Source organism: Aedes albopictus, chromosome 3 (genome assembly GCF_035046485.1).
Source record: "Aedes albopictus strain Foshan chromosome 3, AalbF5, whole genome shotgun sequence".
Classification (NCBI taxonomy): domain Eukaryota; kingdom Metazoa; phylum Arthropoda; class Insecta; order Diptera; family Culicidae; genus Aedes; species Aedes albopictus.
The window spans coordinates 319820708-319836337 of record NC_085138.1 but is presented as its reverse complement, the minus strand read 5'-3'; the positions used below and the strand labels follow the sequence as shown (position 1 = coordinate 319836337).

Here is a 15630-nt window from a genome sequence, read left to right as displayed (position 1 = left end):
AAGCTTATGTTCCACAGTTTCCGGTAGCTGATTATTGTGGTCTACATAAGTTTAACAAATGCTTTCGAAGTTTAATACTTCAACTATTGTGGGAACGTTCAATAATGGTTTAACAGTAAGCTATATAAACGGGTTTATGATTTATTTGTTCGATTATCACTTTTTTGAACAACATGTTAGTGATTATAATAGAGCAGTACTGGAACATTCCTCATTATTAAATATGTGTTGATGATTGTTGCACACCAATGCAAAATATTCGAAACATTTGCTAATTTTCGTTACAATTTCAAAGTTGTAGTCATCTTCACAACTTTTTTAAATAAATATTTACAACCTCCCATAAATCTGAATATTGTTTTATCATAGCATTGCGAAGATGTTACGCTCTCAGCGAGTAAATTACCAATTCCAGGATGGCGTAGTCGGCAAGGCATGCGACGGGTGATTGGGAGATCACGAGTTCAAATCCCAAGTTGAGAAATTTTTAGAAGAGCTTGTGTGTTATAAATGCGTTGAGATGCGACAAATAAACATGATTGGACTATAATTGCACCTCGCACGTCAATTTGTTTTTGTTTTTGCAGCAGGTTATTATAGCTGAATACAAGTTTAATATGAGGCTGATATAACACAGTTTACTTCCGACTGTATAGCCTGTATCGCGCTTGCAGAAAATATTGCTGAATAACTTCTCCACTTTTGTTTGAACAACGCCTGATTACAAGCTGTGATGAAATAATGTTAAACTGTAATTCAATCAAATGTGGAATAAAAATGTCATTGCAATGTTGGTTAAATGAGTGAATGTTCCTTGGGCTTAAAATCTACAACAAATCTAGAGCATAGTCCAAGAACTTCTGGAGTTGTCCCATAGCCAAATGTTTTTGCATCACCTTGCAAGGGAGGACGCGGTGAACCTTAAAATCTACAACAAATCTAGAGCAAACATAATCCAAGAACAACTGGGACAACTCCAGAAGTTCTTGGACATAGCCAAATGTTTTTGCATCACCTTGCAAGGGAGGACGTGGTGAACCTTAAAAGCTATAACAAATATAGAGCAAACATAATCCAAGAACATCTGGGACAACTCCAGAAGTTCTTGGACATATCCAAATGTTTTTGAACCACCTTGCAAGGGAGGACGTGGTGAACCTTAAATCTACAACAAATCTAGAGCAAACATAATCCAAGAACAACTGGGACAACTCCAGAAGTTCTTGGACATAGCCAAATGTTTTTGCATCACCTTGCAAGGGAGGACGTGGCGAACCTTAAAATCTACAACAAATCTAGAGCAAACATAGTCTAAGAACAACTGGGACAACTCCAGAAGTTCTTGGACATAGCCAAATGTTTTTGCATCACCTTGCAAGGGAGGACGTGGTGAACCTTAAAATCTACAACAAATCTAGAGCACAGTCCAAGAACTTCTGGAGTTGTCCCATAGCCAAATGTTTTTGCATCACCTTGCAAGGAAGGACGTGGTGAACCTTAAAATCTACAACATATCTAGAGCAAACATAGTCTAAGAACAACTGGGACAACTCCAGAAGTTCTTGGACATAAACAAAATGTTTTTGCATCACCTCGCAAGGGAGGACGTGGTGAACCTTAAAATCTACAACAAATCTAGAGCAAACATAGTCTAAGAACAACTGGGACAACTCCAGAAGTTCTTGGACATAGCCAAATGTTTTTGCATCATCTTGCAAGGGAGGACGTGGTGAACCTTAAAATCTACAACAAATCTAGAGCAAACATAGTCCAAGAACAACTGGGACAACTCCAGAAGTTCTTGGATATAAACCAAATGTTTTTGCATCACCTCGCAAGAGAGGACGTGGTCAACCTTAAAATCTACAACAAATCTAGAGCAAACATAATCCAAGAACAACTGGGTCAACTCCAGAAGTTCTTGGACATAAACCAAATGTTTTTGCATCACCTTGCAAGGGAGGACGTGGTGAACCTTAAAATCTACAACAAATCTAGAGCAAACATAGTCTAAGAACAACTCCAGAAGTTCTTGGACATAGCCAAATGTTTTTGCATCACCTTGCAAGGAAGGACGTGGTGAACCTTAAAATTTACAACAAATCTAGAGCAAACATAGTCCAAGAACATCTGAGACAACTCCAGAAGTTCTTGAACGTAGCCAAATGCTTTGCATCACCTTGCAAGGGAGGACGTGGTGAACCTTAAAAGCTATAACAAATATAGAGCAAATATAATCCAAGAACAACTGGGACAACTCCAGAAGTTCTTGGACATAGCCAAATGTTTTTGCATCACCTTGCAAGGGAGGACGTGGTGACCCTTAAAATCTACAACAAATCTAGAGCAAACATAGTCTAAGAACAACTGGGACAACTCCAGAAGTTCTTGGAAATAGCCAAATGTTTTTGCATCACCTTGCAAGGGAGGACGTGGTGAACCTTATAAGTTATAACAAATATAGAGCAAACATATTCCAAGAACATCTGGGACAACTCCAGAAGTTCTTGGAAATAGCCAACTGTTTCTTCATCACCTTGCCAGCGAGAGTAAAAAAATATTTATGAACGAATAAACGAGATGATGCGATCCTTTAAGACGTTTACGATGCGTGAGGTATTTTCGGTAATATTTTATAGCACTCCCACCACCCTCCCCCCCTTTCCCCTAGCCCACCCTAGTTTATTTATCAAACCTTAAGTAAATAATACAATAACTACTTCTTAAATAACCTAATGATAGACTACCCGCATGGATGATGTAGGTCAATGGTTCAAAACGCAACTCCTCCAGAAAGTAATGTTATCGTGATTGGTGTAATATTTGTTCATGGTGGACAGGAATAGCTGGAAAGGTATGAAAGGTATTGTTAAGTGTGTTGATGGAACGTTTGGTAATTACATCACGTAAAAATATACGAGTTGGACTATTTTTATTTTCAACAAAATATATAAAAAGTTTCAATTACATAGCAATATTTTGATAAAGCATTCAATAGAAGGTATGAATAATGCAACTTGTGTATTATTGTTGAAGTCATCAGAAATATATTTGAAGTTACATTCGCGTTATATGGGCCAATGTATATTTATCAAAATCATACGGAAGAAATTTGGAATTTTTGTGCTATCAAAAATTGTTTCGTTTTGAAAATGTCCTTGACTTTTCTGGCCACATGCTGAAATGGTAAAATGGCAAATAGGGCACCATTTAAGCTTATGGAACTGGTATTGCAACGAGAAGTAGTTTTGGTTAATAATTTGACTTTTGTTAACAATTAGTATCGTAAGATGACGATTCTTATGGAACTTCTTGGGGGAATTCTTATTGCTTAATTAAGAAATGCTTCAATATTATTGCTTAATTAAGAAATGCTTCAATAAATTGATTTTGACTAAGAATTTTTTTTTTTATCTGTATTAACGAGATTTTTAGCCCTAGGCTAGTTCATCTCGGGACCCACGCTTTACTTCCCTTCCGAAGGAAGAACTCACATTTTGCGAGTTTGTCGGGAGTGGGATTCGATCCCAGGTCCTCGGCGTGATAGTCAAGGGTTCTAACCATCACATCAGGTCCGCTCCACTATTAAGAATTGGTAACGGAGGGGATACGTAGGTCAATCCCTATGTAAAGTTCCCATAAGCGTCAGTGCCACAATTGGCCCATTAATCGACCGACCTAATTGAGGTTTCGTTTAATGGGGTTCTGATTAACTCTTTATAAGGCCGAGAAAATTAGACAAGTTGTCAACGCATATGGTATGTGTGCCGTGCCTTCAGTAATCTCACGCTCCCATATTCATCCTATTCGAAAACAAGCGATTACGGCACCGATTGATATTGTTCTTTTTTTTTCATAGGATGAAAATGGGAGCTATATGCTTAATAAGGGAACCAATACCCTACTATTGATTATATACATGGTTACATGCACAAAACCCTTTTTAGTTTTAAAGACATTCTCAAAAATCTAGGTGGCAATATAGTTGCCGCTGCCCGTACCCAGCACGGAGGAAGTTAGGCGTTCGACACTGTTAGGCATTGGTTAGACATGTTGCTCATCGAAAATGTTTGGAGAGCATAAATCATAACCCCGAATTTATGCTGAATGTTCGATTTTTTCGCGCATCGTTGACAGTTGAGCAAAAGGCAGTGGAAAAAAACTTTGTTGACTGCGGCAGCTTGAAAATCGCGTTCATCGGTCGAGAAAAAGAAAAAAATTGCTCGTCTCAATTAGTCAACCCCGTAGGAACCATTTCCGTCGTTGCGTTGTCCAAACCGTCAGTTAATCGTCGCTGCTCCTGGCCACTAAAGTCCGTTTCGTTCGCGTCGTACCGTCACCGGAACCAGTCATCTCCAAAACAGTGACCGATTCCGTTGAGTTTGGCTCCATCGTGTCGGTGAGTCATTTTATTTTTAATTTGATTTATTTTTCATTTAATTTCAATTCAATTTTAATTAAATTTTAATTAAAATTTAATTAAATTTTAATTAAATTTTAATAAAATTTTAATAAAATTTTAATTAAAATTTAATTAAAATTTAATTAAATTTTCAATAAAATTTTAATTAAATTTCAATAAAATTTTAATTAAATTTTAATCAAATTTTGATTAAATTTTAATTAAATTAAAATTAAATTTTAATTAAATTTTAATTAAATTTTAATTAAATTTTAATTAAATTTTAATTAAATTTTAATTAAATTTTAATTAAATTTTAATTAAATTTTAATTAAATTTTAATTTAATTTTAATTTAACTTTAATTTAATTTTAATTTAATTTTAATTTAATTTTAATTTAATTTTAATTTAATTTTAATTTAATTTTAATTTAATTTTAATTTAATTTTAATTTAATTTTAATTTAATTTTAATTTAATTTTAATTTAATTTTAATTTAATTTTAATTTAATTTTAATTTAATTTTAATTTAATTTTAATTTAATTTTAATTTAATTTTAATTTAATTTTAATTTAATTTTAATTTAATTTTAATTTAATTTTAATTTAATTTTAATTTAATTTTAATTTAATTTTAATTTAATTTTAATTTAATTTTAATTTAATTTTAATTTAATTTTAATTTAATTTTAATTTAATTTTAATTTAATTTTAATTTAATTTTAATTTAATTTTAATTTAATTTTAATTTAATTTTAATTTAATTTTAATTTAATTTTAATTTAATTTTAATTTAATTTTAATTTAATTTTATTTTAATTTTAATTTAATTTTAATTTAATTTTAATTTAATTTTAATTTAATTTTAATTTAATTTTAATTTAATTTTAATTTAATTTTAATTTAATTTTAATTTAATTTTAATTTAATTTTAATTTAATTTTAATTTAATTTTAATTTAATTTTAATTTAATTTTAATTTAATTTTAATTTAATTTTAATTTAATTTTAATTTAATTTTAATTTAATTTTAATTTAATTTTAATTTAATTTTAATTTAATTTTAATTTAATTTTAATTTAATTTTAATTTAATTTTAATTTAATTTTAATTTAATTTTAATTTAATTTTAATTTAATTTTAATTTAATTTTAATTTAATTTTAATTTAATTTTAATTTAATTTTAATTTAATTTTAATTTAATTTTAATTTAATTTTAATTTAATTTTAATTTAATTTTAATTTAATTTTAATTTAATTTTAATTTAATTTTAATTTAATTTTAATTTAATTTTAATTTAATTTTAATTTAATTTTAATTTAATTTTAATTTAATTTTAATTTAATTTTAATTTAATTTTAATTTAATTTTAATTTAATTTTAATTTAATTTTAATTTAATTTTAATTTAATTTTAATTTAATTTTAATTTATTTTTAATTTAATTTTAATTTAATTTTAATTTAATTTTAATTTAATTTTAATTTAATTTTAATTTAATTTTAATTTAATTTTAATTTAATTTTAATTTAATTTTAATTTAATTTTAATTTAATTTTATATCAAATACTTAAATAATTTAATTAAATAAAATTAAAATTAAAACTAAAACTAAAATTAAAATTAAAATTAAAATTAAAACTAAAATTAAAATTACAATTACAGTTACAATTACAATTACAGTTACAATTACAATTACAATTACAATTACAATTACAATTACAATTACAATTACAATTACAATTACAATTACAATTACAATTACAATTACAATTACAATTACAATTACAATTACAATTACAATTACAATTACAATTACAATTACAATTACAATTACAATTACAATTACAATTACAATTACAATTACAATTACAATTACAATTACAATTAAAATTAAAATTAAAATTAAAATTAAAATTAAAATTAAAATTAAAATTAAAATTAAAATTAAAATTAAAGTTTCGTCCAGCTTTCATTCGAGGCAGAAGTGCGGTTGTAGTAGTGAACGCCGATAAAAGTTCACTACTACAATCACACTTCTTGCTCGGATGACAGCTGGAATGAAAGCAAGCAGCATAAAATCTATGCCTAACATTCGTCTAACAGCCCATACTAAAACATGTCTAACGTTAGTCTAATGTTAGACTAACAAGCATGTTTCGAATTTGCAACATGTCTAACAAAAGTGTGTCATATCTGTCTAATTTTAGACTAACATTAGCCAAAAGTGAGACAAAAAGTTAGCCTAACATGCTGGCCAGTTAGTCTCACATTAGGCTAATGTTAGGCTAACCCTCCGTACTGGGTATACATATACCTGCAAGGTACGTGGTGACACGGGTTCAAAATATAGTCTATACCCAGCACGGAGGAAGTTAGGCGTTCGACACTGTTAGGCATTTGTTAGATATGTTGCTCATCGAAAATTTCTGGAGAGCATAAATCATAACCCCGAAATTATGCTCAGTGTTCGATTCTTTCGCGCATTGTTGACAGTTGCCTGAACGGCAGTTAAAAAAATAACTTCGTTGATTGCGGCAGCGTTCGTCGGTCGGGAAAATGATAAAAATTGCGCGTTTCAATTAGTTAAAACCGTAACAACCTGGTAAGAACCATTTCAGTCGTTCCGTCGTCCGACCCGTCAGCTCCTCGCCGCTGCTACTGGCCAATAAGTCCGGTTCGTTCTCGTCGTACCGTTGCCGGAACCAGTCATCTCCAAAACAGTGTCCGATTCCGTTAAGTTTGGCCTCATCGTGTCGGTGAGTCATTTTAATTTGATTTATTTTTCATTAAATTTTTATTTAATTTTTATTTAATTTTAAATAAATTTTATTAAAATTTTAATAAAATTTTAATTAAATTTTCAATAAATTTTATTAAAATTTTAACAAAATTTTAATAAAATTGCAATAAAACTTTAATAAAATTTAAATTAAATTTTAATAAAATTTTAATTATATTTCAATTAAATTTTCAATTTTTTTTTAATTTTATTAAAATTTTAATAAAACTTTAATAAAATTATAATAAAATTGTAATTAAATTTAAATAAAATTTTAATAAAATTTTAATAAAACTTCAATAAAATTCTAATATAATTTTTATTAAATTTTAATAAAATTTTAATAAAATTTTAATGAAATTTTAATAAAATTTTAATAAATTTAATTTTTATAAAATTTTAATAAAATTTTAACTAAATTTTATTAAAATTTTAATAAAATTTGAATTCAATTTTAATAAAATTTTAATTAAATTTTTATTAAATTTTAATTAAATTTTAATTAAATTTTAATTAAATTTTAATTAAATTTTAATTAAAAGGTAATTAAATTTTAATTAAATTTTAATAAAATTTTAATTTAATTTTAGTTTAATTTTGTTTTGATTTTTATTTAATTTTAATTTATTTTTATTTAATTTTAATTTAATTTAAATTTAATTTAAATTTAATTTTAATTTAATTTAAATTTAATTTAAATTTAATTTAAATTTAATTTAAATTTAATTTAAATTTAATTTAAATTTAATTTAAATTTAATTTAAATTTAATTTAAATTTAATTTAAATTTAATTTAAATTTAATTTAAATTTAATTTTAATTTAATTTTAATTTAATTTTAATTTAATTTTAATTTAATTTTAATTTAATTTTAATTTAATTTTAATTTAATTTTAATTTAATTTTAATTTAATTTTAATTTAATTTTAATTTAATTTTAATTTAATTTTAATTTAATTTTAATTTAATATTAATTTAATATTAATTTAATTTTAATTTAATTTTAATTTAATATTAATTTAATTTTAATTTAATTTTAATTTAATTTTAATTTAATTTTAATTTAATTTTAATTTAATTTTAATTTAATTTTAATTTAATTTTAATTTAATTTTAATTTAATTTTAATTTAATTTTAATTTAATTTTAATTTAATTTTAATTTAATTTTAATTTAATTTTAATTTAATTTTAATTTAATTTTAATTTAATTTTAATTTAATTTTAATTTAATTTTAATTTAATTTTAATTTAATTTTAATTTAATTTTAATTTAATTTTAATTTAATTTTAATTTAATTTTAATTTAATTTTAATTTAATTTTAATTTAATTTTAATTTAATTTTAATTTAATTTTAATTTAATTTTAATTTAATTTTAATTTAATTTTAATTTAATTTTAATTTAATTTTAATTTAATTTTAATTTAATTTTAATTTAATTTTAATTTAATTTTAATTTAATTTTAATTTAATTTTAATTTAATTTTAATTTAATTTTAATTTAATTTTAATTTAATTTTAATTTAATTTTAATTTAATTTTAATTTAATTTTAATTTAATTTTAATTTAATTTTAATTTAATTTTAATTTAATTTTAATTTAATTTTAATTTAATTTTAATTTAATTTTAATTTAATTTTAATTTAATTTTAATTTAATTTTAATTTAATTTTAATTTAATTTTAATTTAATTTTAATTTAATTTTAATTTAATTTTAATTTAATTTTAATTTAATTTTAATTTAATTTTAATTTAATTTTAATTTAATTTTAATTTAATTTTAATTTAATTTTAATTTAATTTTAATTTAATTTTAATTTAATTTTAATTTAATTTTAATTTAATTTTAATTTAATTTTAATTTAATTTTAATTTAATTTTAATTTAATTTTAATTTAATTTTAATTTAATTTTAATTTAATTTTAATTTAATTTTAATTTAATTTTAATTTAATTTTAATTTAATTTTAATTTAATTTTAATTTAATTTTAATTTAATTTTAATTTAATTTTAATTTAATTTTAATTTAATTTTAATTTAATTTTAATTTAATTTTAATTTAATTTTAATTTAATTTTAATTTAATTTTAATTTAATTTTAATTTAATTTTAATTTAATTTTAATTTAATTTTAATTTAATTTTAATTTAATTTTAATTTAATTTTAATTTAATTTTAATTTAATTTTAATTTAATTTTAATTTAATTTTAATTTAATTTTAATTTAATATTAATTTAATATTAATTTAATTTTAATTTAATTTTAATTTAATTTTAATTTAATTTTAATTTAATTTTAATTTAATTTTAATTTAATTTTAATTTAATTTTAATTTAATTTTAATTTAATTTTAATTTAATTTTAATTTAATTTTAATTTAATTTTAATTTAATTTTAATTTAATTTTAATTTAATTTTAATTTAATTTTAATTTAATTTTAATTTAATTTTAATTTAATTTTAATTTAATTTTAATTTAATTTTAATTTAATTTTAATTTAATTTTAATTTAATTTTAATTTAATTTTAATTTAATTTTAATTTAATTTTAATTTAATTTTAATTTAATTTTAATTTAATTTTAATTTAATTTTAATTTAATTTTAATTTAATTTTAATTTAATTTTAATTTAATTTTAATTTAATTTTAATTTAATTTTAATTTAATTTTAATTTAATTTTAATTTAATTTTAATTTAATTTTAATTTAATTTTAATTTAATTTTAATTTAATTTTAATTTAATTTTAATTTAATTTTAATTTAATTTTAATTTAATTTTAATTTAATTTTAATTTAATTTTAATTTAATTTTAATTTAATTTTAATTAATTTTAATTTAATTTTAATTTAATTTTAATTTAATTTTAATTTAATTTTAATTTAATTTTAATTTAATTTTAATTTAATTTTAATTTAATTTTAATTTAATTTTAATTTAATTTTAATTTAATTTTAATTTAATTTTAATTTAATTTTAATTTAATTTTAATTTAATTTTAATTTAATTTTAATTTAATATTAATTTAATATTAATTTAATATTAATTTAATTTTAATTTAATATTAATTTAATTTTAATTTAAGTTTAATTTAATTTTAATTTAATTTTAATTTAATTTTAATTTAATTTTAATTTAATTTTAATTTAATTTTAATTTAATTTTAATTTAATATTAATTTAATATTAATTTAATTTTAATTTAATTTTAATTTAATTTTAATTTAATTTTAATTTAATTTTAATTTAATTTTAATTTAATTTTAATTTAATTTTAATTTAATTTTAATTTAATTTTAATTTAATTTTAATTTAATTTTAATTTAATTTTAATTTAATTTTAATTTAATTTTAATTTAATTTTAATTTAATTTTAATTTAATTTTAATTTAATTTTAATTTAATTTTAATTTAATTTTAATTTAATTTTAATTTAATTTTAATTTAATTTTAATTTAATTTTAATTTAATTTTAATTTAATTTTAATTTAATTTTAATTTAATTTTAATTTAATTTTAATTTAATTTTAATTTAATTTTAATTTAATTTTAATTTAATTTTAATTTAATTTTAATTTAATTTTAATTTAATTTTAATTTAATTTTAATTTAATTTTAATTTAATTTTAATTTAATTTTAATTTAATTTTAATTTAATTTTAATTTAATTTTAATTTAATTTTAATTTAATTTTAATTTAATTTTAATTTAATTTTAATTTAATTTTAATTTAATTTTAATTTAATTTTAATTTAATTTTAATTTAATTTTAATTTAATTTTAATTTAATTTTAATTTAATTTTAATTTAATTTTAATTTAATTTTAATTTAATTTTAATTTAATTTTAATTTAATTTTAATTTAATTTTAATTTAATTTTAATTTAATTTTAATTTAATTTTAATTTAATTTTAATTTAATTTTAATTTAATTTTAATTTAATTTTAATTTAATTTTAATTTAATTTTAATTTAATTTTAATTTAATTTTAATTTTAATTGAATTTTAATTTTAAATTAAATTAAATTTAATTTAATTTTTATTTAATTCAAACTCAAATTAAAGTTTAAATTAAAGTTAAAATTAAAATTAAAATTAAAATTAAAGTTAAAATTGAACAGGCTCCGAGTTTTTTTTTATTGAATTTGTTTCGTCCAGCTTTCATTCGAGGCAAGAGTACGGTTGTAGTAGTGAACGTCGACAAAAGTTCACTACTACAATCATCTTATTTCTTGCTCGGATGACAGCTGGAATGAAAACAAGCAGCATAAAATTTATGCCTAACATTTGTCTAACAGCCCATAGTAAAACATGTCTAACGTTAGTCTAATGTTAGACTAACAAACATGTTTCGAATTTGCAACATGTCTAACAAAAGTGTGTCATATCTGTCTAATTTTAGACTAACATTAGCCAAAAGTGAGACAAAAAGTTAGCCTAACATGCTGCTCAGTTAGTCTCACATTAGGCTAATGTTAGGCTAACCCTCCGTACTGGGTAATATGGTACTCGCACACTGAGAGGAAATTTCATTTTGATTTCACTGGAAAAAGTCAAGTAACCCTTCGAAAATGAATTTTTCAGTGAGTTTACATGAGTTAAGTGAAACCCGCTTGAAAGTATAGTGAATCTCCAAAGAAAAGTTATTGGAAATTTCGCACTGTATCGTATTTTAAATTGTATATGGTTTTCAAGTGGTTTTTACTGCAGTCAAAAGTATGCAAAATAGAAGCATGTAGTTGTCACCCATCACTAACGAACCATGCATGAGTGTGATGATGGCAATATGTTCTGTGAATTCAGATGTTCCTCTTTATCAAAGGAACCATTTGGTGGTCTCCGATGGCACGGAGACGAACCAAATTTTTGAATTAACCTTAATATAAAATAATAATAATAGCTAAAACTAGTAAAATTATACTAAAAAATATTTTAAATTCATATGATTTGGCAGTGAAAAATTTCACTTAAATTTTAAAGGATTTTTTCAGTAGAATATTTTCAATTACTAATCATTTAAGTTTCAAATGTTAAGTTAGATGGAAAAAATCTACTTAAGATTTCCAGTAGAATTTAAGTGAATTTTTCGCTCAGTGCACGGTATAAAACCATCAGAATTTAAAGATTGACAGAAGAAAGCTGTTCGAAGAAACTATAGTAGGGTCTTGTACCATTTGGGCAGATGTACCTATTTTGGGCGCTTGCCGCTATAACTAAGTCAATTTCAAACCGATTGATTTGAAATTTTGTATAGAGTTAGGCACGTACAGTATCTAACTCTGTACAAAAATTCAAATCAATCGGTTTGAAATTGACTTTGCTATAGCGGCAACTGCCCAAATGGTACAATACCCTATGTAAAACGAAAACCATCAAATGATCCGCACGGAATGATATGATCACGAAACCACCGATCATTGAAAACCGCTCAGAACTATGAGATTTACTCAAGCTCATATTTTCCAGATCACATAAAAATGTGTAACATTCTTCTGGACGCGAAATACACACGAGGACCAGGCCATCATCGTACTGAGTTTACTGAGAATTTGGCCCAGCAGCGGATGTCAATTTCAAACAGTAACAATATCAATCACCGCAGGGTCCCGGCCTCTCGATTTACCAGTGTATGCGTTAGTGAGATCATTCGTTCACAAACAAGATACCTACTGTGTTGGTTGCAAATAGTTTCGACGTTCGGCAGGATGCATGTACTGATCATAAAGGTAAGCATGTGAACCACTGCCAGTAGGGTAGTGCAGATGGCGAACGCAATCAGCATGCAGCGCGGTATTGTCGTCTAACTTGACCTCGATCACAGAAGCGCACATGCGTACTGGATGCATTTAGTAGCTCTGCTGAGCTGCAGCTTCCACCAAAATAGGACATAGTACTGATGTGACCATCTTTGCCAATGCTGCGGTCAGTTCGTTCGCTTCCGGCCCGTGTACACATGGGTAAAATGGGTGCGCAGTTTCGTCATTAAGTGCGTAAGTGCACTATTGCTAGGCGCTGGGGCTGTTGGACGCCTAATCGTAGCTCCGGTGGCGACGTTCAGAATCATCACAATGCAGGCACTGTTCATATGATTGTACTGGATTTCCTGGTATATGGCAGCTCCTAGGGTTGTAGCGAGTCATAGGTCGATTCCGGATGTACTCCATGCAACTTCTGGGAGATCGAACAAAAACTGCGAGGAAATCTTGCATACTAAAAAAACAAATTTTAGATAGAATAGTGAATATTCAGCTTCAACTGATTAAACTTACGCTTGCTTTTCGTCAGCTCCCTGCTGCCGACGGCATTTAATCTCCGGGAGTTTCTGGTCCAATCCGAGTCGTGATTCGATACGCTTGCGGTGCTAATTTTCCAGGTCACGTCCTGTAGGATTCCAGCTTCGCATTCTGTGTTCCGTCAGCTGTTGAAGATCTTCGTCGATCCGCTGACGGTTGCCGTTGTAAATCTGCAGGGAAAACTTCTGTTCCAATTCCAAAATCAATATAATAACCTCATCCATCTCTACCTTCGTTGGCCGCTATCTTCTCTTCTCCCGCTCCCGTAACATTCCTTCCGTAATGCTCCGTAGTTCGCATAAGGCAATCGTATTTTGCCACACAATATTCTTCTCCGGCGGTCAGTTGTTTTCGGAACGCTCTCTTGTACGGGTACAGCTTGGATGGCCGTAAATCTGGATGCCGTTGAATTAGATTGGCTTCCCGGAACCGTTTCTGCTACACGATCAAACACACAGCTGCTCAACGATCTGTCGTGTCCGGAGATCACTTTATCGTCCAGCAACCTCCGCATATACAAGTCCAGGATCTTGATGCACTGATTTTGGATCCGGGATATCTTCCGGCCAACGAAATCCGGAATCTCGTTCGGGTAGCCTTGAAGGTGAACGGTGAAACGTCGTTGGAATTTCTCCTTCGAATTTCGTCGATACACAGAAATGTGAGCGCGGAACTCAATCAAAACAAACCGAAAATCTGACAGTTTGCTGATCAGAAACTCACCACATCACTGTGGTCAAGCCATAGAGGAGAAAGGGGTACGACGGGAATTGGGGTGAAATACTTTATAGGAGACGTTAGGGTAAAGTGTTACTTCGCAGGTTTTTGATTGTTTTTCAATAGTTAGAGGCTTCAAAACGTATGGGTTCTTTGGGAAAGTTTGTTCAATAAATTGGCGGAAAGCCGTTGAGCACATAAAAAAAAATCACGGGAATGGTCTATTGTTCTATTTATGGTTTATGTAATCATAATTGGTGCCACAATATGTAACTTATTTTTAAACTATATAAGGTGTAGTTTCAGCACTTTTAAGTGCTGCTGAACGCCATTAAACACAATTAAAATATTCAACAATTTATTTTTGTTGATAGGTTGTGTGCATATTTTTTAAAGTGTGTAGCAGTTTGACGTTTGCGGAATAGGTCTTCTTCGTCTTCTTCACTCCGCCAGGTTGGAAGATTTCTCTGGATAAACAATACACTGAAAATATTCTACACGTTCGAGCCATATGTTTCAAACATTGATTTTCACCACTTGAGAAACATCTGAATTTAACGTGTCAAACCAGTCATAAATCTACTTTTCGAAATCATGTGTAAAACACGTTAGTTTGGCATCACAAATGTCAATTTTCTTAGTACGCACGGAACTACAAATCAACCCAAATTTAAGTTGTTTTGACGCAATCCCGGTCTTCCGTGGAACAACTCAAATTTGCGTCAAACAGCAAAAGTGGTGAGTGAGTAGTTCTCGTTTGAGAGCGGCAAAAAAATTAACTCACTGGTAAGTTATTTTCACCCAACGGAGGCCTCAAATGACGCAAATTTGGGTTAACTCAAGAAAACCCAAATTTGGCTTCTTCCACGGAAGAGCAGCGGATGCGTCGGTGCTTCTCTCTTTGTTTTTGACAACATTGCGGTGGGGCGAGGGAGAAAACAACCCAACTTTGAGTTAAAACTAAAAGCAGTTTAGCCAAATTTGAGTTTTTAAAACTTATTCTTTGGGTTTTAATATTTTTCCGTGCGTACGTTAAATTCAGATGTTTCCCAAGTGGTGAAAATTCATGTTTGAAACATGTGGCTCGAACGTGTAGAATATTTTCAGTGTAGTTAAAAATTATGTTTATCCACACATAATTTCGAAGTTTGGCTGATTTGATCCGGAATCAAAACAACGGGTTCCGCGCCAATCAGCAGCATCGAAAAAATGTGCAGCCAAGTCGTGTGAAGGTATCAATTATTTTAAACACTTTTCTTCGTGAAATTTGCTTCAAAACTTTTAATTTTTATTCATTCCAGCTGTACCGAGCGAGAAGGAAATGAAACAATTGTACAATGGTATCCGGATTATTTCATAATCGGATTCTCCCCTGGATTCTCCGCCCAAAAATTAGTCGAAATCCAAAATTTCATAATTTTTGGAGTC

General features: G+C 24.8%; 1 long non-coding RNA gene across 1 annotated transcript; it reads right to left on the bottom strand.

Annotated features, from left to right (window-relative positions):
• Nucleotides 1-892: 892 nt before the first annotated feature.
• LOC109397768 (uncharacterized) lies at nucleotides 893-14422 on the bottom strand. The gene is made up of 3 exons (XR_003894742.2): nucleotides 13462-14422; nucleotides 12859-13402; nucleotides 893-2846 (listed from the first exon to the last, which is right to left on the bottom strand). It is a non-coding gene; the product is annotated as an uncharacterized LOC109397768 (long non-coding RNA).
• Nucleotides 14423-15630: the final 1208 nt, after the last annotated feature.